The sequence below is a fragment of the Pipistrellus kuhlii genome, unplaced genomic scaffold, assembly GCF_014108245.1.
Source record: "Pipistrellus kuhlii isolate mPipKuh1 unplaced genomic scaffold, mPipKuh1.p scaffold_m20_p_3, whole genome shotgun sequence".
Lineage (NCBI taxonomy): Eukaryota > Metazoa > Chordata > Mammalia > Chiroptera > Vespertilionidae > Pipistrellus > Pipistrellus kuhlii.
The window spans coordinates 145,160,981-145,188,582 of record NW_023425529.1 but is presented as its reverse complement, the minus strand read 5'-3'; the positions used below and the strand labels follow the sequence as shown (position 1 = coordinate 145,188,582).

Sequence of the window (27,602 nt, the reverse complement as noted above, 5' to 3'; positions counted from 1 at the left end):
GCAGACCCAGTAGGAGTAAGTGCACACATTATCCCCCCAAGGAAAAATTGTCAGCTCGGGAGCACATAGGTGGAAGGGAGAGATGCAGAAGTTGCAGAGATAGTAGGATAAGCTATGAGGAGCAGATTTCTTTCTTTTCATAAGCCAAAAGCTAATTCTATACATAATTTCTTAAAATGGTATCACATTTAGATAAAAAATGCACACTCAGTATGATTAAGATTTTAATATAGTCATGTTGTATAAAAATACATTTTCAGGTACACCTGGATCATATTTTATGAAGTTACTCATTATATAAGGCAATTGCTATAATATTTAGTAAATTATTTGCATAACAATTTACTTTCTAGTGTACCAAACTCTTAATGGTTTAATCTTTGGAAATCTCTGTAAAAAATACCAATTGAAAATCTTTCTCTAATATGGTTTAAGAGATTAGCTCAAATATTGTATTTTTTTTAAATTTAGTTATAACAGATGAACCTCAGTTATGAAACAAATTGAACTACTCCAAAACATCCTTCTCTCTACCCTATTCTGTGTCCCCTTCTACTCTCTTTTTCTCCTTCATTTCCATTTTCCTCTCTTCCCATTCTTGTTAGGAATAGCCTCCTCTGTAATCAAGGCACTTCCACCAAGTTTCCAAATGCCTTTCTCTCTCACTGCTCTTACTTCAACCCTCCCCTTATTATAGGATCCCGAGGGCATGGTAAGCCCACTTACAGTTTTCATTCCTGGTTTCTACCATCATTAGTGCAATACAAGGTCTTCTAAGAAATATTCTTTCCACTAAAAACTGAGTTAATTTTTTCCCAGGATCATCCAACAAACAAACTGAGAGACTTCAATCAAGTATTGTGCTTCCTCCTTAGTATGATAGAGCAATCACCTTTTCAAAATGATAGCAAATAAGTGATAGAATTGACATTCAAATAAAAGTTCCATCTAACTGACAATCATAATCCTCTTATGAAAGTTCAGGGCTGAAAAGAAGCAGCCAATTCTCTCACTGTAAACTAATTTCTTCACTATTCAAAAAACAAATAATTTCATGAAATAATGATGTATAACAGCCACTGATACTACTATACCATACTGTGACTATATTATACCACTATTGTTATTACTTCTATACTTTATTACTATTATACTTCACTACTATTACTATACTATGATATTATTATTATTACTTCTATCATAGAAGGTGACTTCTATAACTAAATATAAAGGTATTTTACTCAACTAGAATACTGTTCTCCAAAGTGATAGAAAGAGTGTAGCACTCTTGGCTATATTTTCTACTATAAGTCTATAAAGAATAATTTATTTTATAGAAATTATATTTATGATAATTAAAGAAAATTTATCTTAGAGCATTAAATTTTCCCACCAATATATGTATTTCTTTAATAAATAACCTCAGAGATAATTGAAACTGAAGATATATGTAATTTCCAATTATACTACCAACAAGATTAAGAGAAAATATCTAAGTTTTAAAACTATTTTTAAATACTATCTTTATCTTCTTCCTGTTATATTTACTAAGATATGTTTTAACCATGGGATATGTTTCTCATTATTCTTTCAGTATTAGTTTTCCTTCATTTTGAAATTTGGAACGAATGCAGAAGTATTACACCAAATTTTATGGGAAAAGATCACTTTTCCCCTCTGAATAATAAACCAGGAACCTAATTCTCAATGGGTGAAAGAAAGACCATGTTTAATTGTATGTAATTTCTCTTTTGGTAGAGCTTTTAAAAAAATTTTTAATCTTCATCCCAGTATATTTTTGTTTAGTTATGTAATATTTTAAATTTATTTTTAGGAAGAGAGAAAGGGGGAGAGAGAAACATAGATTGATTGGTTACCTCCTGTACATGCCCAGACCAGAGGTTGAACCTGCAACCTCGGTATATGCCTTGGCCAGAAATCTAACCTACAGCCTTTTGGTGTACGGGACACTCCAACCAACTTCTCCACTCTGCCAGGACTAGAGCTTTTTTTTTTTTTTTTAATTGAATATAACACAATAAAGGAAATAATCAGTTCCAATCTAAATGTATATATACACACATAATAAATATACTTCAACTTTACTGCCACTGTAAATGGAGTTTGTTTTTAAGAGTGGCTACTTATAGTAATTGCATTTATAATTGTAAATTATACTACATACCTGCTTCAATCGCACAAAATTATAATGAAGCTCATGTCCTCTTCTTCAAGTTTAGACTTCATATCAACAATTAATCCAATTTCAGAAGAAATATACATTTTTAATAATATTATCTATATTCTCAAAACTCTCTTTGAGCCTCATAAATATTGAGAAACTTTATCTCATCCTAGAGTACTTCAAAAGCTTTCATTACAGCTTTTGAGATGAGATTTGCCAATTTTTTTAAAGGAAATTGGAGAGTGCATTAAAAATAAATAGTAGTTGACTACACTTACAGAGGTACCTAAGTGTTCAGAAATTAGTCTGAGATCCTTGTGTTTGTCTTCAATAAAGAGTCATTCAAAAGCCAGTAGATAGGGAAGGGGAAGCCTAAGCATGCAGATAACATCCCTTCGTGAATTTGCACTTCACAAAAGAACTAGGTGTCCTGAAGCTGGTTCATTTACTCCAAAGTTATTAATTGAACATGAATTTCAATGTGCATCCTTACATATATTCCCAGGAATACTAACTTATTAAACCCATGACTAACAAACAAGCGAAATTTTAGATAAAACCCTTATGTACAATTTGGAGAATGAGGTGAATCTAAAAATTAGTACTTTACAAAGATAGCATGATAGTTGCTTTGTATTCAACATAAAACATGAGATTTAGGGTTATAAGTTGATTTGAGAAGTTGTGAGATCAATCTAATGATATGTTAGAATTTTGTTTGCTTCTACGATGCAATCAATTGCATGTGCCTGTGAGGGTAGATAATGTGCAAAGTTTCTGGCAGCCATATGAGTTCTTTTCAAACTATGTATGGGGAACCTCACAAACCCTCTGTACAGAAGCAGAAAGAGACTTCCACATCCGATTTAAGTGTGCATATATTTCACTCTCCACTATGCCTCTTTCAGCTAATAGGAAAACAAAATGGGGATGGATATGAATAATGATGATTAAAGCTCCAGGTAAACTACTATTAATCATGATCTAATTTAACCATGATCTAATAAACCCATGAGGTAGGTAAGTTTGTTTCCATTATACTGATGAGAAAAAACAGAAGCTTAGAGAATTTAAATAACTCTAAATCATACATATATAGTAAGTGAACATTTTTAAATTATAACCAAAATCACTTTTTAAATTTTTTGAATGTTTTTTATTTATTTATTTATTTATTTATTTTTAGAGAGAGAGGAAGTGAGAGAAAGAGAGAGAGAAACATTGAACAGCCACCTTCCCTGCTGGGGATACACCCTCTACTGGTAACGGGTCTAACAACCCATGCCCTTACTAGGAATTGAGCCTGTGACCTTTTGGTGCATGGGATAACAATCAACTGAGTTACACCAGCCAGGGCCCAACTATAGTTCTTAAGGGATAATAATATCCCCATAAAAGGATGTTATAAGATTAAATTAGAAAATACATTGAAAGAACAAAACCGTGTTAAATAATATTTATTATTTTTACTAATCCTTTACAGTCTACCAAAGGAATTGTTTCTTTATAAAGCCTTGCAGATAGTACAGGCTTACAAGAAAAGAGCAAAGAACTCATGCCTATGCATGCTAGGTTGGGGGAAATTGTATTTTCTCATTAAGATTAAATTACTATTGTAGTTCCATACAAATCTGATTATTTTTTGTTCTATTTCTTTAAAAAATGTCATTAAAATTTAAACAGATATATGAAAAGATGCTCAACTTCACTAGCTATTATGGAAATGCAACTATAATGGGACACCACCTCACACCTTTTGTAGTGATTACTATCAACTAGTCAAGTAATAACAAGAGTTGGAGAAGTTATTGAGAAAAAGGAGCCCTCATTCACTGCTGGTGGGTATGTGAACTGATATAACAATTAAGGAAAACAGTATGGAGGTTCCTCAAAAAATTAAGAATAGAGTTTCCATATGACCCAGCAATCCCTCTTCTGGCTATCTACCTGAAATTTTTAAAAACATTTATTCACAAAGATATATGCACTCCCATGTTTACTGAAGCATTATTTACAGTGCTCAAGACATGGAAACAACAAGTGCCTTTCCATAGATGATTGGATAGAGAATATGGGGTACATATACACAATGGAATACTACTCAGCCATAAGAAGGAAAGATGAGATATTGCCTTTTGTGACAACATCTCACAATGGGCCTTACCAATATTATGCTAAGTCAAATAAGTCATTCAGCAAAAACTAAGAACCATATAATTTTACTTACATGTGTGATGTGAAACTGAAACTCATAGACAACAGGATGGTGGTTACCAGAGGGAAGGGGAGTGGGAAAAAGAAGGGTAAAGAGGGACAATATATGGCGATGGAAGAGTCTTTGACTTTGAGAGGTGGGCACTCAGTGTATCACACAAAATATATAGAGCATGTATCACAGAAATGTACATTTAAAACCCATATGATCTTATTATCCAATGTCATTGCCAATAAATTTAAATCTACAAAAAAGAAAAGATTAAATAACTAAAAAATCAAACTCATTGATTTTTACAATTTAAAAAATATCTAAGAATTCTGCATTGAAATATGATACTAGAATGATACTAGAACCCAATAAATGAGCAAACTTCACTGTACTTAAATAAGAAGTCAAAGACCAAACATTAAAGACACTAAACAGAATTCATGAGTTTATTATCAGCATTATTTTATATATATAATCAATGTATATTAATTGTCAGTCCCACCCTAAAATAACCTTATCTCATACTTGGCTTTAAAAGTAAATCCTATCTTCTTCAAATCTTCTCCATATGATATATTATACTTTTTTTTCTTCAATATTAGAGGCAGAGGTTTCAAGAAAAGTATCCTTAATTATTTCCTCTCTAAAAATAATTGAAAATTCACACAGAAATCAAAACAGAGGTGACTGCTACATTTTTAGGACTTTTGCAAGCCCCTTGAGGTCATATCAGCCATGGTGAGAGTATTTACACCTATACATTATAGAAACTGGCAAATGCTATAAATCAGGTCTTTTTAACTTTTCCCAGGGAGACAATTGTTAAAAATTTACCAGGACACCAGTTATAAATCCACCCTTTTTATTAAGACAAAATAGAACAAATAACAACCACATAAAAGTTTCCTATTACTAGTGCCTGAATTGACAAGAGGAAGTTAACCATCTGTTAAAGAAACCTTGACTTTCTAAGACTAAACACTTCATGCCAACTTTGGTTACAATTTGTTTAAGCTCTGATAGGAACCCTATTCCTTTCTCTCTGTTTTACCCTGTGCCTCTCAAAAATTACAAAATCTTTCTATGTAATAAAAGCCCAGCAACTGAATGGCACAATGACCAGAATGACCAGAACGACCAGAACGACAGTGGCCCCTCGCCCCGGCCAGCCCTGACCCTAGTGGGCCCCCCCCACCCCAATGAGGCTCCCCTCACTCGGGCAAGCCCCTGCCCTCGAGCGGGCCCCAACACCTAAATCACTGCCTGGCTCCCTGGTGCATGTACATTTAGCGAAAGCACAAGAAAATAATTACCAGTCCCTTCTGTCCCCAATCAGAGTCTCCAGAGGACTCTGCTAATACTGCAGCCAATGTGTGGAATTCTGCCTCCACAGCCTGCAGCCCCAGGAGACCTTCCAAGTTAGCCAAAAAGGTGCCCTAAGCATTAAAGGGATGGCAGCCCTTTGCTGAGGAATGTAGACAGGCTGGGTGGGGATTTTGTGAAATTGCGGTGCCTTGCAGATTAGATGAGCTTTCTGTCTCTCTTTAAAAGGGGGCGGTGAATAGGACCTGCAGGCTGCCAGGAGCAACAGCGAAGGGTAGGCACCTTCCCAAAACAGAAAAACTTTTAAAGAAACAGACATGAAGATCATATTGGGAAACTGAGGGCAAAGTTCTGGGAAGAACGCAAAAATCATTAAAGGGCCATCATCCATCTTGATACAACATCTGCCAACAGCACCTAAACAACTTCATCTCATGGCCTGTGAAATGCAAAACAGTTCTGCTATGGGTTTTCTTTTGGCTGTCCTTAAAGAATAATTAGATCCAGCTAGGGGAAAGCTATAGCTTCCAGAATGAGACCCCAGGGCCAATCCCACCCAATGGGCCCCCATCCGGGTGGGCCTGCTGGACCCCTCTAGTCTTAAATATAAAATATACATATATATATATATATATATATATATATATATATATATATACTGTCCCTAATTTTTTAAAATATATGTTTATTGATTTTTTACAGAGAGGAAGAGAAAGGGATAGAGAGAAACATCGATGAGAGAGAATCATCAATCAGCCGCCTCTTGCACACCCCCCACTAGGGATGTGCCCACAGCCAAGGTACATGTCCTTGACTGGAATCGAACCTGGGACCCTTCAGTCTGCAGGCTGATGCTCTATTCACTGAGACAAACCGGTTTCGGCCCTAATTTTGCTTTCAGCTATTGTGTCCCCTAGACAACTGCTATCTTGTGTGTGATTCCACAGCTCAAGTGAGACAGCCCTTTTTCAAGGTAGAGAAGACATTGTGTACCCCACACTGCACACCACTGGCAAGGCCAGAATCTTCCCTGCTTGGTTATTGGCTGCTGAGGGTTCACACTGACATCTTTCTAGACGAAGACCCTCAGCTGAAGCAAACCTCTTGTCTAAAGGTTTATTTTTACAATCACTGACCACTTCAGGGTTTGCCATAAGCAACCACTGATAGATATAGAGCTATAATTTTCCATATTATCTGTCTCAAGACTCTGGTGCAATTCATATTGCAGAGCTCCCCCTGGAATCAGACTGAAGTGAGACTTCCTCCGAGCTTGTGATCTCCTTCCTTATCATGATTGCCTGATGACATCATAAGTTTCCTCTGAGAGTACTCCTTTAATAAATCTCAGCTTCCAGGGAACCTGATCTTAAACAAAAGTCAGCAATGATCTGCTTCCCAGATCCAGCAGCCTCTCCTCAATCTTCCTCTCTCTAAAACTCTGTGTAGCTTCCAAAATTATGGATTGCTTCTACTCTTCTTGAAACCCTATTTTTTCCAGAATATTTAAAATAAGATTCTTATACGACTTGTTCAGGACACCACCTTCATTATTCCTCACTCACTGCTTAATGGAATATATGTTCCACTCTCTTGTTCTGTACATCTTAATGCTGGTAAAATCTACCATGCAGCTTCAATGTTAGATAAATGCAAAACTCCCAAATGTATATTCCTCCCTCCACAACTGATCATTTCCTGTGTTCCTTATCTATCTAAGGCACCACTGACCCTGAGGCTACCAAAGTTTGAAACCTTTAATCCTTTCTATTCTCCTCTACTTCTTAAAACAGTCAGTCACCAGGTCACGGCACTAGAAACTGCATCATATTTTTGCAGATGTTTTGTCCTTTTTCCTAGCATTGCATCAGGAAAGATCATCTTCCACAGGAAATATTTCAGTTGCCTCCACATGCCTCTCCCTACCTTCAACACGCTGGGCTGGCCACTTACACTTTATATGGTAAATTCAGTGGCCTTTCTAAAGATATGTTATAATTCTATCACTTCCCCATTTAAGAGCTTTGCAGATATCCACCCTTTTTATAAAGTATATTCCCATTAGCTTTATTTTTAAGACTTAATTGTTTATTACTAAATAATACCACAAATGAGGTTCTGTTATTAGTGTTAATGATGATGATTCTATTGACTAAAATGTGCTTTTAACTGGCCCAAAATGAAAGATATTTTTATTAGTTTTATTGGGGTGGCATCGGTTCACAAAATCATACAGGTTTTGAGTATACAGCTCAATAAAATACCATCTGAACACCACATCTTGGGCTACTGCCCTAAGCAAAGTCTCTTTCCATCCCCATTTTCCCTCCCTTGGATCACCTTCACCTACCCCACAGCCTCCCTTTCCCTTTGGCTATTACCACACTGCTTTTTGTTTCTGTGTGTTTAATCCCTTCATCTTCTTTAATCCAGCCTCCCTAAACACCCCTCCTCTCCGACCTTTGTTAGTCTGTTCCATGTATCTATGCCTCTGTTCCTAGGTTTATTTTGTTCATTAAATTGCATATCTAAGTGAGATCATATGGTATTTCTCTTTCTCTGACTAACTTAATTCACTAAACATAATAATTTTCTTTCAAACAGGAAAGACTTTTAAGTTGAAGAAAAGTATATTTTTGTCCCATTTTCTACCCCACTTTCAAACCCTTTGGTATACCATTTAGTAATAAATGGCCTACCAGCCAAAACCAGTTTGGCTCAGTGGTAGAGTGTCAGTCTGCGGACTGAAAGGTCCCGGGTTCGATTCCGGTCAAGGGCATGTACCTTGGTTGTGGGCACATCCCTGGTACGGGGTGTGCAGGAGGCAGCTGATCAATGTTTCTCTCTCATCGATGTTTCTAGCTCTCTATCTCTCCCTTCCTCTCTGTAAAAAATCAATAAAATATATTTTTTAAAAAATAAAATAAAAATAAAAATAAATAAATGGCCTACCATTTAGTAATAGATTGGTCTACAAATAGACCAGTAAAATCATTTGGTCTATTTGCCATTGCAAAAATCTATTGCACATTTGCATATTTTAGAGACTGTGTTCATTCTTCCCCCTCTTCCTGTAAGGCTGCTGCCCCTTCACACACTGACCTATGTGGCTTCTTCTATGGCTATTCAAATAAAACCTTAAAATATAAAAAGAAAAAAGGACCAATAAACTCCTAATTTGAAACAGTCATTGAAATATTGCTAAACAAAATAATGAGGCTAGCAATATAAAAGCATTAATTGACATAAGAAGATGTAATGTTAATTTACTTTCACATTATTATCTTAGGAATCCATTTATACAGATAATAAAATGAATTAAAATGCATTCTGAAAAGTAATTCAAATTTTAAAGCTCATGTCTCATCTTTTATAAGATTAGTTTCAGCTCAGCTGTTTTAAAAATCTTTTAGCAGCATGGATAAAATTAAAATACAGGCTGTCACTGAGAACATAAAATAAGTACCATTCTTATGAGTTCTTGCCTTGTGAGTTTTCTAAAAAAAAAAACACAAAAAAACTGTTCACTATTGACAGCAGTATATACAAATAACATTGTTTTTAAACATTTAAGGAAAAACAAAATATTATTAAACTATGGGCCCGGTGCACAAAGATTTGTGCATTTGGGGGAGGGGGGGGCGGTCCCTCAGCCTGACCTGAACCCTCTCCAATCTGAGAGCTCTCAGGGGAGCCCTCTCCAATCTGGGAGTTTCTGTTTGTCTTTGCAATCATATGAGTGAATTGTCTGAGACCCCAACACAGTTTGATTTGTTGCTCACAGAATAATAGAGGCATTTTTCTTTGCTTTGCTTTATTGGTGGTGGTTTCCTGGAAATTTTAGGATATCTTCCCTTTAATTTTTCCTAGCAACTGTAACTTTACTTATGTCTCTCAACTTTGCTTTCCTTCCATCCCCCACTGTAACAGTAACTTGCTCCAGGCTCACTTTACTCTAGTGTCTAGAGAGCCATCTGCCACCAGAACTACAATTCCCAGCATTCCTGCTGCTCCGCATGCTCTGGTTTTTTTCTTTCTGCTCTGTCTCCATCCTATGGCCTCCAGCTCTGCCAAGTCCACCAAACCACCATCTCTCCCTCTTTGCTTTCCAACTGGCAGCTTGGGGAGCCAAGTTCCCCAAGCTGCTCCACTCCTCACCAGTTCTCCCACTCTGCTCTCCACCTGGCACCTATGTATGCAAATGAACCCACCATCTTTGTTGGGTTCATTTGCATACTCACTCCTGATCTGCTGGTGAGTGTAGCTGAGGTATGGTCAATTTACATGTTTCTCTTTTTTTTTCTTTTCTTTTTTTTTTAAATATATTTTATTGATTTTTTACAGAGAGGAAGAGAGAGGGATAGAGAGTTAGAAACATCAATGAGAGAGAAACATCGATCAGCTGCCTCTTGCACACCTCCCACTGGGGATGTGCCCGCAACCCAGGTACATGTCCTTGACCGGAATCGAACCTAGGACCCTTCAGTCCGCAGGCTGATGCTCTGTCCACTGAGCCAAACCGGTTTTGGCACATGTTTCTCTTTTATTATATAGGATGACTAGAGGCCCAGAGCATAAAATTGATGTATTTAGAGGGGGTCCCTAAGCCCAATCTGCACCCTCTCACAGTACAGAAGCCCTTGTGATGTCGACTGATGGCTTAGGCCCACTCTTTACAAGGAGCGGATCTAAGCTGGCAGTCCTTAGTGCTGCTGCTGAGGCAGGAGAGGCTTCAGCCACTACCACCACCACTGAGCTTGCCAGCCATAAGCCCAGCATCTGGCTGAGTAGTGCTGCCCTCTGGGGGTACACTAACCATCAGGCGGCAGCTTCTGCATTGAGCATCTGCCCACTGGTGGTCAGTGCACATCATAGTGACTGGTTGTTCAGCTGTTCAGTCAATTTGCATATTAGCTTTTAATTATATAGGATAATCTTTTAAATGAAATGTTTTTATTCTTCCACACTTTACTTCCTTTTTACTTCCTTCATGCCATCAACCAGGTAAATGTTAAATCAAATCCTTAAATACACGGTGGGGCAAAACTAGGTTTACAATTATGAGTCCATGAAACAGTTTATTATTGCATTATTATTTATTAATTATTGCATTATTTTCTATGGAAACAACTACAATATAAGCCTACTTTTGCCCCTACCCTGTATGTTCACATTTCTTTGCTCTAAACCCAAATATTTCTAAACTAAAGAAGTAAATTACCCTTTTTGAATTATAGACTATAATCTGATTTTTCAAGGCCTAGAGATGCATGGTATGTACAAAAATCAAAGTATCAAAATTCCTGCACTAAATAAGGTCATGTTCATACAGAATGCAAGGATAGAATCAAAATTCAAGTATTTATCAAAATGGTTGATCTTCCCTGACACTAACTGAAACGCTTATTGTGCTGCAGGCAATAGGAATAATTAAGTCCAGTTGACACTATAATCTCCCCAAAAGTTAGTGAATCTTGACAAAGTCAATACAACCTCAGCCTGCCCATATGTTCTAAACTCAATGAAATCAATTTTTCCAGTGGTTGTTCTACTTAAGACAGGCCCCTTCCTTCCTTCCTTTCTTCCTTCCTTCCTTCCTTCCTTCCTTCCTTCCTTCCTTCCTTCCTTCCTTCCTTCCTTCTTTCCTTTCTTCCTTCTTTCCTTCTTACTTCCATTTAAAAATATATATATATTATTGATTTTTTACAGAGAGGAAGGGAGAAGGATAGAGAGTCAGAAACATTGGATGAAAGCGAAACATCAATCAGATGCCTCCTGCACACGGCCTACTGGTGATGTGCCTGCAACCAAGGTAAAAGTCCTTGACTGGTATTGAACTTGGGACACTTCAGTCCTCAGGCTGATGTTTTATCCACTAAGCCACTTAAGGCCTTCCTTCTTACTTTCATTTGGTTTTCTAAACTACCTTAAATTACTAGCATAAATTCAATGCCTTTTAAGTTATTTTCTGCAAAAAAAAAAAAAAAAGAAGAAGAAGTAAATAGCATTAGTATTAAGCATTGGCCACTTTGTTACAGCTGACTACTTGACTACTTCCGCAAGGATTGAATTTCCATCCATAATATTTAACTGGGACAAAATAATTTAGATGATATACACAGTATTTAGAACAGTGTATTACTCTGAAAAGCAGATGGATTTTTTATGTAAAATACTACTGAAGCACTCACTTAAATGTAACCATTCCATTTTCTACCTCAAGCCCAGAAGCTCTCTTTGTTGGCATCGGGTATTTTTCTTCATCTAGCATGCCTAATATTGCAGGCCCCTTTCTCGCTCCATATTCTTCAAGACATGCTCAGATTCTCTTCCCATTCAATTCATGACATGATTCATTGAATGCTACAGCCTACTTGAGGGGGGTTTCCAGTGCTTTCCAGCCCTGTAGTGGAAATCCATTTTTTCTAATAGGAAATGCAGTGATGACCCTGTCAGGTAAGTATCCTAATTCATCTGTCTCTGTGAGAAAGTACTTTCCTCCAGGCTCCTTCAAAATTCATACATGAACTGTTCTGTATGTGTTAGCATCCACAAAGAGACTGGCTTTCACACTTGTTTAAAATATATATTTCTAGAGGCCCAATGCACAAAAACTTGTGCAAAAGTAGGCCTTCCTTCCTCTGGCTGATGGCAACAGCTTCCCTCAGGCATTTGGGACCCTAGCGTCCCTCCTCCAGTCACTGGCAGGCACCCGGGACCCAGGCTGGCTTCCCCCAGCCCCACCTTTGTTAGGAAGGATATCTGTAATGATGTCCAAAAGACACCTGGTCTATTTAGCATATTATTCTTTTATTATTATAGATCATTTCAGAAGTAGTTGATAATAATCTATTTAAAATATTATGATTACACTAGGGGCCCAGTGCATGAATTCATGCACCTTGAAAGGAACTGTGGCCCATGAGGCTGTAGTAGGCAGAGAGGTGGGTCTCAGACCATCCTCTGAACCCCAGCCTGGCCCCTCCTGCCATGGCTCCTGGTCCTCTGTCTGCCAGCAGCCCAGCTCCTGCCACTGCCGCTCCCACCCACTGATGGCATGGAGCAATTGGGGCTGGTCCCAGCAGTGGGTGTAAGCAGCTGCTCCAGTGTTGGCTGTGGGTATGGGTGGGGCAGCAGGTGCAAGAGGCAAGTGCAAGACCACTTGGTCTATTTGCATATTAGCCTTTTATTATATAGGATAGTATGGGTCTCAGGGATTTATCTACAGCTATAAAATAAACTTATAAAAGAGAGTGTACAACCAGAACATTAAAAATGAGGCACACTTCTATAAACTAATACACATTAAGCTGTTACTGATAGAAATTTTTCTTATATATATTCTCTTAATTCAGAAATATATCCCTTGCTTGAAATTAATACTTGAATAGTGATAAATACTTAAAAGTATTTAACTGTGCTTTTAAAAACCATAAAGTAAACAATATATAAATCATGTGTGACTAGGTTAGAAATTGCAAAATTCCTCCAATTGCATATATGGGATGGTTTGAACAGAAAATACTACTATATTGTAAATATGAAATCACATGGTAAAATGTTATTACCACTCGTTAAAAAGAGAACAAATGAGGCCAGTTTCCCTTGCAGTCTCATATTTTTTGTGTGTAATCAATCTATTGATTTGTTTTATTCTCAGGAGACTTTAGAATTGGGAGATCTGACCACTGCAATCATTATTATATCCTGAAGCCCTTAATACAGTTTTCCCAGGATTTATAACCAGCAGTAGACAATGACAGCTGCACCTTCCCTAACCTGGTTTAGCCAGCCTACTCCATCTTCCACATATATTTCCATTCATTCAACTGTTATTGAGTATCTCCTATGTGCAATTGAGCTAGATGTCAAATAATACAAATGGTTGCCAAATAGAAAGATGAGTAAGATAAAGTCTCTGATCTCAAAACTCCTAAAATTGAGTAAGGGAGACAGCAATAATACAAAACATAGTATCTTAATAGACAAAAGTGGGAACAAATTTAAAAAATACAAAATAAACCCTGAGGGATACTTCAGGAAAGAGTAAACATCGAGCCGAGTCCTGTCATTTGACTGTCACAGGGAGAAATGGAAGAAAGGGACTCTAATTCAATAAATTATTAAATTTATTATAGAAAGGAATTATTATAGAAAGGAATGTATGTGTAGGGCAGATCTCAGGCATTATGAATAATAAATATTGTAGCAAATGAGGAAAGAAGAATCTAGAAGAAGACAAGTTATTGAAAGCCAATTCCATCACTATTTACAGAAGAAAAATAAAGAAAATAAAGAAAAAGAAGATATAAAAATAAATAAGCAAGTTCCAGACCAACCTAGGGGGCTTTAATTACTGTTAGCTCCAAAATCAGTGATTTGTGTATGAAGTCTGTTTCAGTAAGTTCTGAGACTTTCACGATGATAATAAGTATATACCATCTTAAAAGACATCATAACCACCCCATTTCTGATGACTTGTCTTTTACTCTCTCATAACACATCATAGCAGGCAGGGTTAAAAAGATTTAAGTCACCGGGGCAATAAAACATAAATAATTTTGGTACAGATTCCAAAACTATGAGTTGAAATAATTGGGTATGCACACATTACCATGGAAGTTTTTATTTCAGCCCAAACCAACATAGTAGGCTAACATGTGTGAATTAATTTCTAACCAGAAAATCTAGATTGTTTTCCCAAAGCATTAAAGGAGGCCAAAGGATTGTTTGGACCAGCTTATTTCTTTTATAAGCAGGGAACACTTTACATAAATTCATTTGCTAATATTTGAGCAATTTTTATTAACTTTCAGTCTCATGGAAACAAAAAGGGAGTTATGTCCCCACAATTCTGCCCCTAGCCAAAAACAGCTGGAAAACAGCAATGTTCAGTGCTCATATGGATGCAAAGAAATGGGTTTTAATGAATATCTGGGGAGGAGAGTGAAAATTGTTAAAACCCTTAGGAAAATAATACATTAAAATATCAAATGTTCAAATAACATAAGTGTCAATATAAAAATCTGAGCAATCCTACAAAAATTACAGTATATGTATACAAAGATGTGTATGCTGTTATTCACTGCATATTTTTTGGAGGAAAAAAAACGCAAAACGCATAAATGTTCATTTGGACAGAAATGACTGAATCAAGTTAGCAAAAGCATATTATTGAGTACCATGCAATTACTAAAAAAACATGAGTGGGACATTTCCATTTCAACGATGGGAAAGACTATTCAGATACAAAATTGAGAAAATTGGGGTTTAATGCATAATATATGGAATAATCACATTTTGTGAATGTTATCACTAACAAAAGTTTTATCAGTATATATGTAAGAAGGGGCATAGGAAACACGGTAGAATGCTATAGTTCTTGTTATTAGCATGATAGCTTTTGAGATAATTTTTTTAAAAAATTAAAAGAATGAAATACATACTCCTGGTTTCAAATCTATTCATTGATAGGAAGTCTGTGGAAAGAGCAGGTAGCCCACATTATTGATTTTAAAAAAAATGTTGACCATTATCCTCAAGATTCTTTTTTTTTTTTAAATATATTTTATTGATTTTTTTTTTTTTTTTTTTTACAGAGAGGAAGGGAGAGAGAGTTAGAAACATCAACCAGCTGCCTCTTGCACGCCCCCTACTGGGGATGTGCCCACAACCAACATACATGCCCCTGACCAGAATCAAACCTGGGACCTTTCAGTCAGCAGACCAAGGGTCTACCACTGAACCAAACCGGTTTCGGCTATCCTCAAAATTCTTGACTCACTATCACCCATTGATTCCTAGAGATGACAATGTATCCTAATTTATAGGGAAAAAAATAATAAAATAAAGGCCCTGACTAGGAGATTTATCATCTTCCCACCTATCATGAGCGAATTATCCATATCCATCCCCAGGCTTTTCGACCATCCTAGAGAAGTGATCGTCCCCTCCCCATCAAAGCTAATGTCTACTTCTATGCACCTTTGACCTTATCCTACCCTAACTCAGACTGAGTTCAATATTTACATTCTACCCAGTCTTTTCCTGCTAGCTGTAAGCATACATTAACCTATCTTTTCTTAAAAACAAGACACACACACACACACACACACACACACACACACACACACACACACAAACAAACAAAAAAAAACCCACACAACAAAAATACCACAATCTCTTTTGAGTTATGTCTTTCTCCTGGAGTGTTATTAAAAATTTTTAATAATCAATTTTGCACCACTCTGATAATCGGCCTCTCTGCTCCCGTTGTCACTTCCTGCTAAGTGTGTCTTCTCTTCGCTTCAGCCCGTCATTTTCTATATCTAATATATCTTCTTCCTACTGTGCTTTGGTGTTTCAAAGGTTTTATCTTAGCTTTCTGGATTCCTGACTGAAAACACTCTCTCTAGGTAGCCACATGCATGTCATTTTTTTTCACATATCATCGTGACATCTAAAATCAGAGCTCTGTCTCTCTTCTCTCTCTGGAGATCCAGACTCGGAGTCCCCCACTGCCTGTTCATCTGATGAGAGCCAGTTTCAACTTTACAGCAAAGGGGATTCCACCTCAGAGCATGGTGAGAATGGCATAATAATTATCTAACCATACAACGGTTATTATTATTATGGAATACTGTTCAACAGATTTAGACAGGTGCAAGAGTTAAATGGTAGCAGAACTTACACAAGTCTTACCAAAACACAACTCAGCATAGTGTTCTACAGTGAAGGAATGCTGGAAAGCCAGCGGACTCTGTGGACTAGGAGCTCATTGGGATCATTGACTTGAGATTTGGATTCCTTCCTTTTTGCTAATGTAATGTTCCCCCTGTGGCCTTAGAGGCTAATGCAGCTTCCAAAGTTCCTGCCAAGGTCTCAGGCTGTAACTTACACAGGAGACGCTGGGTCATTAAGCTAAGGGTCTCTGGATGAGCATCTCCTCCAGCAAGCATAAAGGTGAACTTGACCCATATTGTCATTCGGGGAATACCTTCCTGATTGCCAACAACAGAATTATATTTGAATCACACACATGAAAGGCAATAAAAGTTTTTATTAATTTTGTTTCCTGTAGAATGGAATCTTGACAAGGTTCTTCTTAAAATAGGGTTTCTCATAAATAGCAATTTAGAGAGTCATTTGATTTATCAGAAATATATGGCAGATACAAACAATTTAGGAAATTTTAAAAATTTACTTCAGGAGCAAACAAAATACATGTATTTTATTTCAAATGTCGAATTATTATATATCAGTTTTAATTTCCGATAAAAAGATTTTAAAAAATCAGTTCTTCAAAATCTGCAAGCTATTCAATATGGAAAAATTACCCTAGCAACCCAAACAATGTAATTGACATATCAATATATTAGTAAAGTGATTTATTTTTATTTGAATAAAAATATTTACAGTAGCACATAAAATGGTTTGAATATAAATATTTTTTTCCCAGTTGGGGAAAAAAAATCTAACACTGAGAACAAAACTAGGGATTCTAAAGAATGTGGATGGAAATATAATGGCAAATCTGAACAAAAATAGTCGTTTATTAAACTTAGCATAAGCCTCAAAATAGATCTCAGGTGAAATTTAAAAGTGCATCCAAATTTACCTTAAATTGTATCAGTGTTTATGTTGTAAAATAAATTCATGATTAAGAGCACCCATGATTTTATAAAATGTATTTGTTATTCATATTTTTCCATCACCACTTTTCACCCCTACACCCTCTGCTAACTTCCCTCCTCCCCTCAATCACCACATTGTCTATGTCCATGAGTTCTTTCTCTTTTTTCTCAATCCCTCTATTGTTACACCAAAAAGAACTAATTAATAGTAATATGAAAAACCATATTACTATTAATTAGGTATTTTGTCTATATTTCCAGAACCAAATCTGCAATGATGTCAAACATTAATGCACACCCCTGTTTTAGAAACTAAGCAAAATAATGTTATGTAATGTAGATTTAAAAAATTGTTCATAAATTTAATGTAAACCTTTAGGGAATGAAACTGAAAAGTTTAAATAAAAAAGGAAAAGAGGTCAACTGTATACATATGATAATTTCATCATAAATATCTTCTTGGAAATTGATATAATAATAAAAATGTAATAATAATACAATAATATCAGTGATAATATCAACCTCCTAGATTTCTCTTTGTCAAAAATCATACAAAGACTCTGGTATACCATTTAAGAAGAGTCACTAATTATTAATTTTGCTCCATTTGATTTATCATTATAATTCTAGCTTTATCCCACATATACTGTATATTTAATATATATCATTATTCAATGTTTTCTATTTACAACATTAAAAGAGTATTTACTATTTATATGTTTCTATGAACAATATTGAAATATGTTCTTAGTAATTAATATTTTCTTCTATCTGGCTTCCCCCTCAGCACTTACTCACCACCACTTCAGATCCATTTGTTTTAATCATTAAAGGAACTACAAAGCAGTATCACTAAAAAGGGTAAGAAATTAATAAATGGTGTGTCTGAGATACTAGGAAGTTGTAGATCTAACAAATTTATAGTCAAAGTCTTTCACTTCCTCTGTTATACAGGATTTTAGCTAATTTCCTTTTCTATTAATGTAATATATATATTTTTGCTAAACAGGTAAGTATGCTTTTTTCAAAAATTTTGGATTAGTAGTCAGGGTTCACCAAAGAAACAGAATAGGATGTAAATAGTAATTGGAAAAGTTAGAAGTACAGTTTTATATTTTAATTATTTCTTTTGATGTTATTTCAAATTTATAGTAAATTTGCAAAAATTATACAAAAAACTAGTATACCATTTAACCAGATTCATTAATTATTTAATTTAGTTCCATTTGATTTATCATTTTAATTCTCTTTTTCTCCCACACACATATTTTAGTATATATTTTTTAAGAACAAGGGGATTCTCTTATTTAACCATGCAGCAATTATCAAAATCAGGAAATTTAACATTATTATAATTATATCCTAGTGATTTCCTTCCTGTTTATTTCCCCTCATCCCCAACCCCGGAATCCAGAATTAAATCTAGAATCCTGCATTTAGTTGCCATATCTTTTTAATCCAATTTAATCTTGAAGCAAGTGTTTTTTAGCTTTTCTTTGTCATTCTCCCCCTTGACGTTTTTTCAAGAGTACAGATACTTCTTTGATAGAATCCCCCTCAAGTTAAGTTTAACTGTTCTTTTCTCGGGATTAAAGTAAGTTTAGGTCCTTTTGACAAGAATGTCACAAAATTGCTGTGTCTTTCTAGGTAGCTTATCTTCAAGCACAGGATGTCAGTTCATCCCAATATTGATGATAATAACTTTGATGATTGAATTCAGTTACTATACACTAGCTTTATGGGGTATAAATTTCATATATGCTTTCTTTGTAATTAATAAGTACTTTTGCTCTTCATCAAAATTCTACCCACTAGTTGTAGCACAAATTGATAACTCTTGGGTGAATCAACTATTACTAAGATGTCTACAATATTGGTTTTCTAACCTCTTCATTTTGTCTACATTTATTTGTTAATATTATATTGCAGGGAAAAGCTATTCCTTCTTTCCCATTTTTTTCATTCATTCATTCATTCATTTATATTAATTTGGATTCATGAATTTCTACTTGGATTTGATTTTGTAATTTTTTTTTCCTTAATGGTGTGTTCTTTATTGAACTGGTCTTAAGTCAGTGTACAGGTAAGCTCTGTCTTGGCTGCCTCCATACCTCAACCCACTCTCATGGGGGCAGACCATACATCTCAAGTTGTGGACAAAAAGTGGGGGAGAGGCATGATGGCTAACTATTGAAAATATTAAACAAAACAAAACAACAAGAACAAGTATAAAGACAAAAAATTAAAAACTTTTGGATTACATAACTTACACAAAAAATATGTAATCACCCTCCCCTGTGTGGACTTGGGGAAGGACTGGCCCTTCTTAGGGAGAAGTAGGCAGCCTTTGGGAAGGCAAGAGACTTCCTGTAGCAATGCATCTCACAATTTTTGGAATGACTAATTTTTAAAAGAACAAATAAAGTCCTTGGCCACATTGTAGAACTTGAGGATGCTTACTCCAACAGGCTTCTGTCACCTTCATTGATCAAGTTTTTAAATCCTGAGTCAAGCAACAACAAAAAATCTAAACAAACAAATAAACAACAAAAATAAAATAAAGCCATGCCAACCTCTTCTCCTTTTCTGCACAAGTTAGGTTTTGTCAAGAAGCAGTGAAACCAAGGAACAGTCCCCCAAGAAGCATTTGCAATAGACAGTAGAGGGACCAGACTCATCATATTCCTGCTTGCTGATCCACATCTACCGGAAGGTGGACAGTGAGGCTAGGATGGGGCGACTAATCCACACAGAGTACTTGCTCTTAAGGGGCGCAGGGATCTTGAGCTTCATAATCATGGGGGCCAGGGCCATGATCTCCTTCTGCATCCTGTTGGCTATGCCTGGGTACATGATGGTCCCACCAGACAGCACTGTGTTGGCTAGAGGTCCTTATGGATGTCGAGGTCACACTTCATGATGGAGCTGAAGGTAACTTCAAGGATGCCACGGGATTCCATGCCCAGGAGGGAAGGCTGGAAGAGCACTTCGGGTCAGAGGAACCACTCGCTCCTTGCCACTGGTGGTGACTTAACCACCAGGAAGCTTGTACATCATCTCCAGGTAAAGTCTGGAGGTTGCAGTGGCCATTTCCTGATGGAAGTCCAAGGCAATGTAACACAGCTTTTTTATTTTTTATTTTTTATTTTGGAGAGAGAGAAAGGAAATGAGAGGAATAGAGAGGTAGAAACATCAACAAAAAATAAATATTATGGACTGGCTGCCTCCTACATGCCCCCTATTGGGATTGAGCAACGCAGGCATGTTCCCCAACTGGAACTGAACCAGTGGCCTTTTGGTTCATGGGTCAACACTCAACCACTGAGTCACACCAGTGTGACTGTACTGTCCTTTTAAAATTACTAATCTGTAGTATTTTCTTTTATTCTAGATAAAAGACCTCTGCCCAATATTGTTTTATACATATTTATTTCAGTATGTGGCTCTGTGCTCATTTTATATGTGTTTTTAATGAACATACATTTATTTATTTATTTTTAAATTAATGGAATTTTTAGCAAATAGCAAAATTCAGTAGCATTTTTAATGTTATCGCTATTACTTTCTATACTCTAAATCAAGAGTTACACATTGCATACCTTTAAAGTTTTATATATTTTATACTATGTTTAAGCCTATAATCCATCGTGAATTGTTTTTTGTATATGGTGTGACACACTCATGCACACACAAATATACATTCAAATTGAATGGTGTTTTAAAACTATATGATGACATGAATTGACATTAAATTCACTTGGCAACTTTGCTAAAAATGTATTGACCTTACTCTTTTTCAGTGATCTAATTGTCCATTCTAATACTAATTCTAAACCATCTTAAGCACCGTAGCTTTAATTTATATTTTGATGTCAGGGAGTGTAAATCTCTTAATCATAAGCATCATTTTTAATATTATTTTAACTATTCCATGTCCTTTATATTTCTATATAGATTTGTGAATCAATTTCTCACTTCTATTCAATAGGTTGTTGTCGAAGTTTTCATTGATATTGCACTCAATTTATATATTAATTTTGGGTAAATTGACATCTTAACAATATTGAGCATCCATAGACATAGTATTTTTTTCCTAATTATTTAGATAGAATATTTGGTAGACAGGTATGACTTTTCCTATGATACTTTACAAATGCCTTTCCATTATCTCTTGTTTTATAATGTTTTTGAGGAAAAGTAGTTATTGTTACCCAGAATGTAATGCATCTTCTTTTATCTAGTTTCTTTCTAGTTTTCTATTCATCTTCAGTTTTTGAAAGTTTTACTCGGATACATCCAGGTATTTATGTTTCTTTATGTCATACTGTGAGTTTACTGATCTACTTTGTTCTTTAAGTTGTTTTTTTACCATACTCAGGAACTTTGTTTTTCATTTCTTCAACTACATTTTCTACACATAGGCTTTTCCTCTTCTTTTGCATATCCAGTTACATGGAGAGCAGCTGTGTTACATGCCCAAGGAAACAAAAATGACATTTTATTGTATGTTATCTGAACTTGTTTTTTTAAATCATTCTCTTTTCTTCAGCTAGAATAAATATTTATTGATCTGCATTCAATTTACCTACTCTTTCTAAACCTTTCAAAAATATTGTTAAAATCTTGTAGAAAAAGTTAAATATAGATTTTATTTTTAAATGTAAAATAATTTCCATTTGGTTCTCTTGATATAGACAGAAATTGATATTTTACATCTCTTTTCTCAATATAAACTTACTTTCTTTCACTTGCTTGAACACATTTAATATAGGTACTTCAAAGTCCTTATCTGCTAATTGAAACGTGGACATTTCCAGTTTATGGTTTATTTAATCTTTTCTCTTGACTCTACATTCCGTCGCTCTTATTTCTTTGCATGTATATTCATTTTTTTTAAATCTTGAACTGAACTTTGTAAATATATTATGAATGCTGGATTCTGTTATTTTCCTCTGAATAATATTGTTTTTAGTCATGGCAAGCAGTTTACTTGACTGAACTAATTCCAAGCTGTTTCCTTATGGTGGACAACAGCTAAGTTCACTACACTACTAGTTCTTTTGGGCTTCCAGCTGTTATGTAATTCTGGGATATTTAAAGTCTCCCTCGTGTAAGCACAGTTAAGGAGTGAGCCAACAATCTGATAAGAGTTTAAATATAGTTTTAATGGTTCTTCCCTCTATGGTTCCCCCCTCATTGGATTCCCCTCTCACTTTCAAGCCTGTCTCATGGACTTTAACCTTGTCATTTAACTCTTCAAGCCAGTCAGACCATGGCTTTTGGCTTGAGTTCTAGCCACCTAGTGTCTTGTGACCTGTGAGTGCCCTTTGATGACATTTACAAATGAACCTCCCAGCATAGTTCTCTTCCTTTAATGGTCCAATCCCTGCAGTCTCTGCTTTCTTTTGATCATTTTCCTGTGAATTGAAATAGCTGTTTTTATATTTTTCCCCTGAGCTTATAATTTTTAGTTCCAGCTTCGCTGCTATTACTAGAATTGGAACCAAGTGGTTCACTTTTTATTTCTGTCATCATAAGGCATTATGATTCAAATATTTTCAATCTATAAAAACTGTCAGCTCTTTCTCTTACTCTGCCAGGAACAGTTCTGTGCTATATACTGTACATACACATCTGCTTTGACACCATGCACAAGCATGTAATTTCACTTCATTCTAAAAATAATATTGCAGATAAGCATGTTTACCCCTTTTCACATTGCAAAAAATTAGGTGGAGTGACATTGTTGCTTGGGCAAGTTTAAAAAGCTTGAAACAGTAAAATCAATCATAGTCATGTCATACTCTACAGCTGTTCATTCTACCACCACCCCCATCCCAGCCTTTTAAACAAATACATCTTATATCTATACGTAATTTTAAAATGTTAACACCACTGATGAGTGCCGATTAAGTAGTGTAACTTGTGGTTAAGGCCAGGGATTCAGAATCAAAGAAACTTGATTTTTAGTCCTTCTTCATCACATACTCCCTATATAAATGGTCAAAACTACAAAAGAGGATGATAGCAAAAGCATAAAATTGCTGTGAGGATTAAATAGAATATCTCATGCAGAGTATTTAATATATGTAAAATGTACTCCATAGATATTAAATTTTATAATAACTATTAAATCTAGTTTTATTTAAAAATACTAAGGATGCAATCTTCCTGAAAAGACTCTTAAAATGGTCTCATAATATATTTATTCCAGATTTGGTCTATCACAACTGCATAAATAATTCCAATAATACAAAGTGGGAAGGAGAAAGGGAATGGGCATTTATTGGAGGTATATTATGTTCCAAACATTGAGATCAGCATTTAAAACATATTATTGTGTTTTATTTTCACAACACTCTGGAAAGTAAATATGACTTCCATTTTTCAAAGATATGGAGACTAAAGTTTAGAAAACTTAATGTAACTTATCTACCATCATAAACTATTAAGTATCTCAGTCACTCTTAAAATCTTACTCCGTTATTTCCCCGTGTTACAAAATTAGATTACTATGATCTATAGTGAGTACTGAAGCTTATAAAATTCTTATTATTAAAACACTGTCTGGTGTTTAAATGCTTTCTAGACTTCATTTCCTCAGTCTCTCTCCTTCCACTCCCCTCAATTTAATGTCCTAATTTTCTTCCTTCAAAATTTCATGCCAACATAATAGAATTATAACTTGATCTTTCTGTCTTCCTCTGTATCCACTTACTTCATTTTTATTGGATTGGCTCCAAAATGTAGTTTTATGATCTCAAAAACGATTCACATAGCACATAATCACATATTATATTATTTTAGGCACTGAGAAGAGTGAATTAGACTTATAGACTCTTATCCCTTCCCTGAAGGTTTTAGCTACATTGGTTTTATTAAATCATATATGAACACTTAACTATTTTATCTAGCTCAGCGTTTTTCAACCGCTGTTCCGCGGCACACTAGTGTGCCGCGAGATGTTGCCTGGTGTGCCGTAGGTGCAGACAAGACAAGAATTTTATAATTTTTCACTATTTTGTTTATTTAATATTTCATAATAAAGTAATTATAAAATACTTTCTTTGTGTTTATTTGATTCCTATTCAAGAGAATTACTTTATATATAGTCAATATAGGCACAGAGTTAAATTTTTTAACATTTTCTAATGGTGGTGTGCCTTGTGATTTTTTTCATGAAACAAGTGTGCCTTTGCCCAAAAAAGGTTGAAAAACACTGTCTCAGCTCTTCTTTAATAATTATTTAATCATGTTGAAGTTGAAAGGACAGGTTCATAAAATGCATTTCCTTAGTTCCCACTTTTTCATAGTTCATCAATATAAAACTTGTGTTAGTGCTACTTCCATTAACACAGTGTTAGTTGTTTCATCCTTTTTCTTCTTAGTTTTCCTTCCTCATCCCCTTACAGTACTGAATCCAATCTCTACATTGGTTTAGTAGCTGTCAGAAATTAAATGTTTAAGAAATGTTGTCCTTGTTTAAATAAATAATTCTATGATGCTTTTAATTGCTAATGACTCTTAAGAATACTTCACAAACACAGAGGGGTAATATTAAGCTAAAAAAGATCTTGGATTTAACTTATGTTTCCTAACATGAAGTTTCTAAAACTTATAATAGAGAGATGGCAACCTAGTCCTAGAGTCAGAATCAGGTAGTTTTGATGGACTAAGGAAACATTCTAGGCTGGAGACACCTGAGGTTATCATTTCCATTCTCTTTCAACAAACAAACTCTTCTGGTTCTAATGATTGCAATTTAGCAGGACTGTGTCATAATAGTTCAGAGTATCAATATTTGAGGTAAATGCCTCAGATAAACTCTCTGTCATTCCTACACATTTGCCTGGCCTTTGACAATTGCCTTGAGATTTCAGTCCTTCAGATTATCCTTCGTCATAGTTCTATCTTTTAGAGTTGCTTCAAGGATTAAATAAGGTAACACGCTCAAAGGCAAGGGCAGGTCTGAGACAACAGCAATCCCTCACGGTGCTTGCTATTGGGTATACTCTTCCCTTGGAGATTCGGAAAATATACAATGAGAGGGTAAAAAGGGAATACTATTTATGTTATACCCTCCACTTCCACTGTCCTCTTATATCTATCTACTCAAATAAATCCAACAAGCCCTAGTTAAGATTCTATTATATAATAATGCTTTCACTTTTCTGAACTCTGAAATATTTGTTTCTTATATTATCTATTTTGGAAAGAGAATACATACTATTTTACAGCATGTTAAAAATGTTTTTTATATGTATCATTTATTCCCCATACATTTTTAATACTCTTGAGAGGAAAAACTTCATCTTATATTGTTTTTTAGACTTTCTTGGGGAAAATTAATTCTCTGGCAGAGCTCTGTCCACACTGCAGAGTACAGGCATAATTGAGTTGGTAGAACACAGAGTGGGATTTCATAGATATCTTTCTCAAACCACAAATAAAGAGCAAGTGTGTAGTCTCCAGACAACCCAACATTGAAGTCATTCATGTCACAGTCAACTTCAAGCCATCAATCATCCACTTGAGCTGTTTATAGCACTTGAGCCCCTGATTCATATGTCAGGAAAAGATGGACAGACAATGAAACTTGGAACACCAATGAATTTCAAGTGACTCTTTTTGTTTTTAGAGGAGGGAAGATGGAATTTAATTTGTTTCATTTTCCTTTGAAGCCATGAACATAGAAAAGAGACAATTTCTGAATGAGATAAGAAATAAAGCACTAAGCTTCATATTTGAACATATTTGGTGAATATTGACAGTGAGGCAAGTTATATAAATCTTTAGAATTTCGAGATAGTATTAAAAGCCCAAATAAAAGCCTTTTTTATACACTAGAAGGGGAAAACAGAATTTCACAAATAAAGAAAAAATTTTCTCTTTTGCATGTATATGAACATTGTACTTTGATTTTTACTTTAATTCCTTTTTTCTTACATATTTGAAAATTCAGACATTTCCATTTAGAGCCACAAGTACAAAAATCCCATAAGCATATTAACAAATTGATTTCAGCAATGTAAAAAAAAGGATCATATATAATGTCTAAGTTGGAATTAGTCTAGAATAAAGATTGCTTAGCCTTAATCAATTAGTATAATTAATCATATAATGAGATTAGAATAAATCATATAATTATCATCATACATTAAGAGAACCTATTTTCATAAAATTCAACATTCATCATTATAAAAATTCTCAGCAAACTAAGAATAGAAGTGGACACCCTTTATCTAACATAAGATATATCTACAGAAAACCTCATATTTATCGGTGGGTAACAAACCATCCATTTAATTTTTGAATCAAGATAAGAACTACTATCTCCACTTTTATCCATCATTGCAGGGAGTTTTAGACAATGTAGCAAGGCAAGAAAAAAATAAAATGTTTAAGGGTTTGAAAAGAAGGGGGAAAAATGACATCTTCTCAGATAATACTATTATATAAAAAAAAGAACTTATGGGCATATTTAAATAAATAAGGTTGCTGGATATAAAACTGGCACACCGAATAAATTATATTCTTATTTACCAGCAAAAGTAAGAAAATCAAAATTTTAATAAATTATATTAACACCAATCAATATGAATTAGTAGATTCTTGGAATAACTATAAATGTATGTGGAAGACATCATCTGAGAAAATTATAAAATTTTACTGAAAAACATTGAAGAAAGTAAAAGGGCTTAAATAATTAAGCTATATACCATATTAATTGTTTGAGAGTTGAAATACTGTAAAGAGGTAAAAACAAAATAATACCCCAAAATTTAGCTGAATTTGACAAGTTGATTTTAAAATGTATATAAAATTGAAACCATCAACACACGAAGTAGAACAGGATTCAACTAGACATAGACACTTATTACAGAGATCTGCTAACTAAACTATGGTATTGCCACAAGGACAGATACTGTACCAATGGAACAGCATAAAAAACTCAGAAACAGATCGATTTATTTATGAATACTTGATAAAGAGATATTTACTACTTTAGAATAGTGAAGAGAAAGAGGCTTTGCAGAAATGGAATCCACTTAAATAGAAAATGAAATAACCAGGACTTGCATGGCCCTCTGTATAAAATTTAGTTGTAGGTGCAACTAAATCTTACCTATAAGTGAAATACATATCCGTAATACTTTGAGAAAACTGTGCAAGGGCATGTCTTTATATTCTAGGTTAAAGACAAGTGTTTTTAAAACCCCAAAGTACTAATCACAAAGTAAATAATTAATGAAAT

The 27,602-nt window shown here is 34.9% G+C and overlaps 1 protein-coding gene across 1 annotated transcript in view; it reads right to left on the bottom strand.

The window, feature by feature from the left end:
• Window positions 1-27,602, bottom strand: part of GPC5 (glypican 5) — a 1,238,338-nt gene that overhangs the window by 853,321 nt on the left and 357,415 nt on the right. The window lies entirely within an intron of this gene.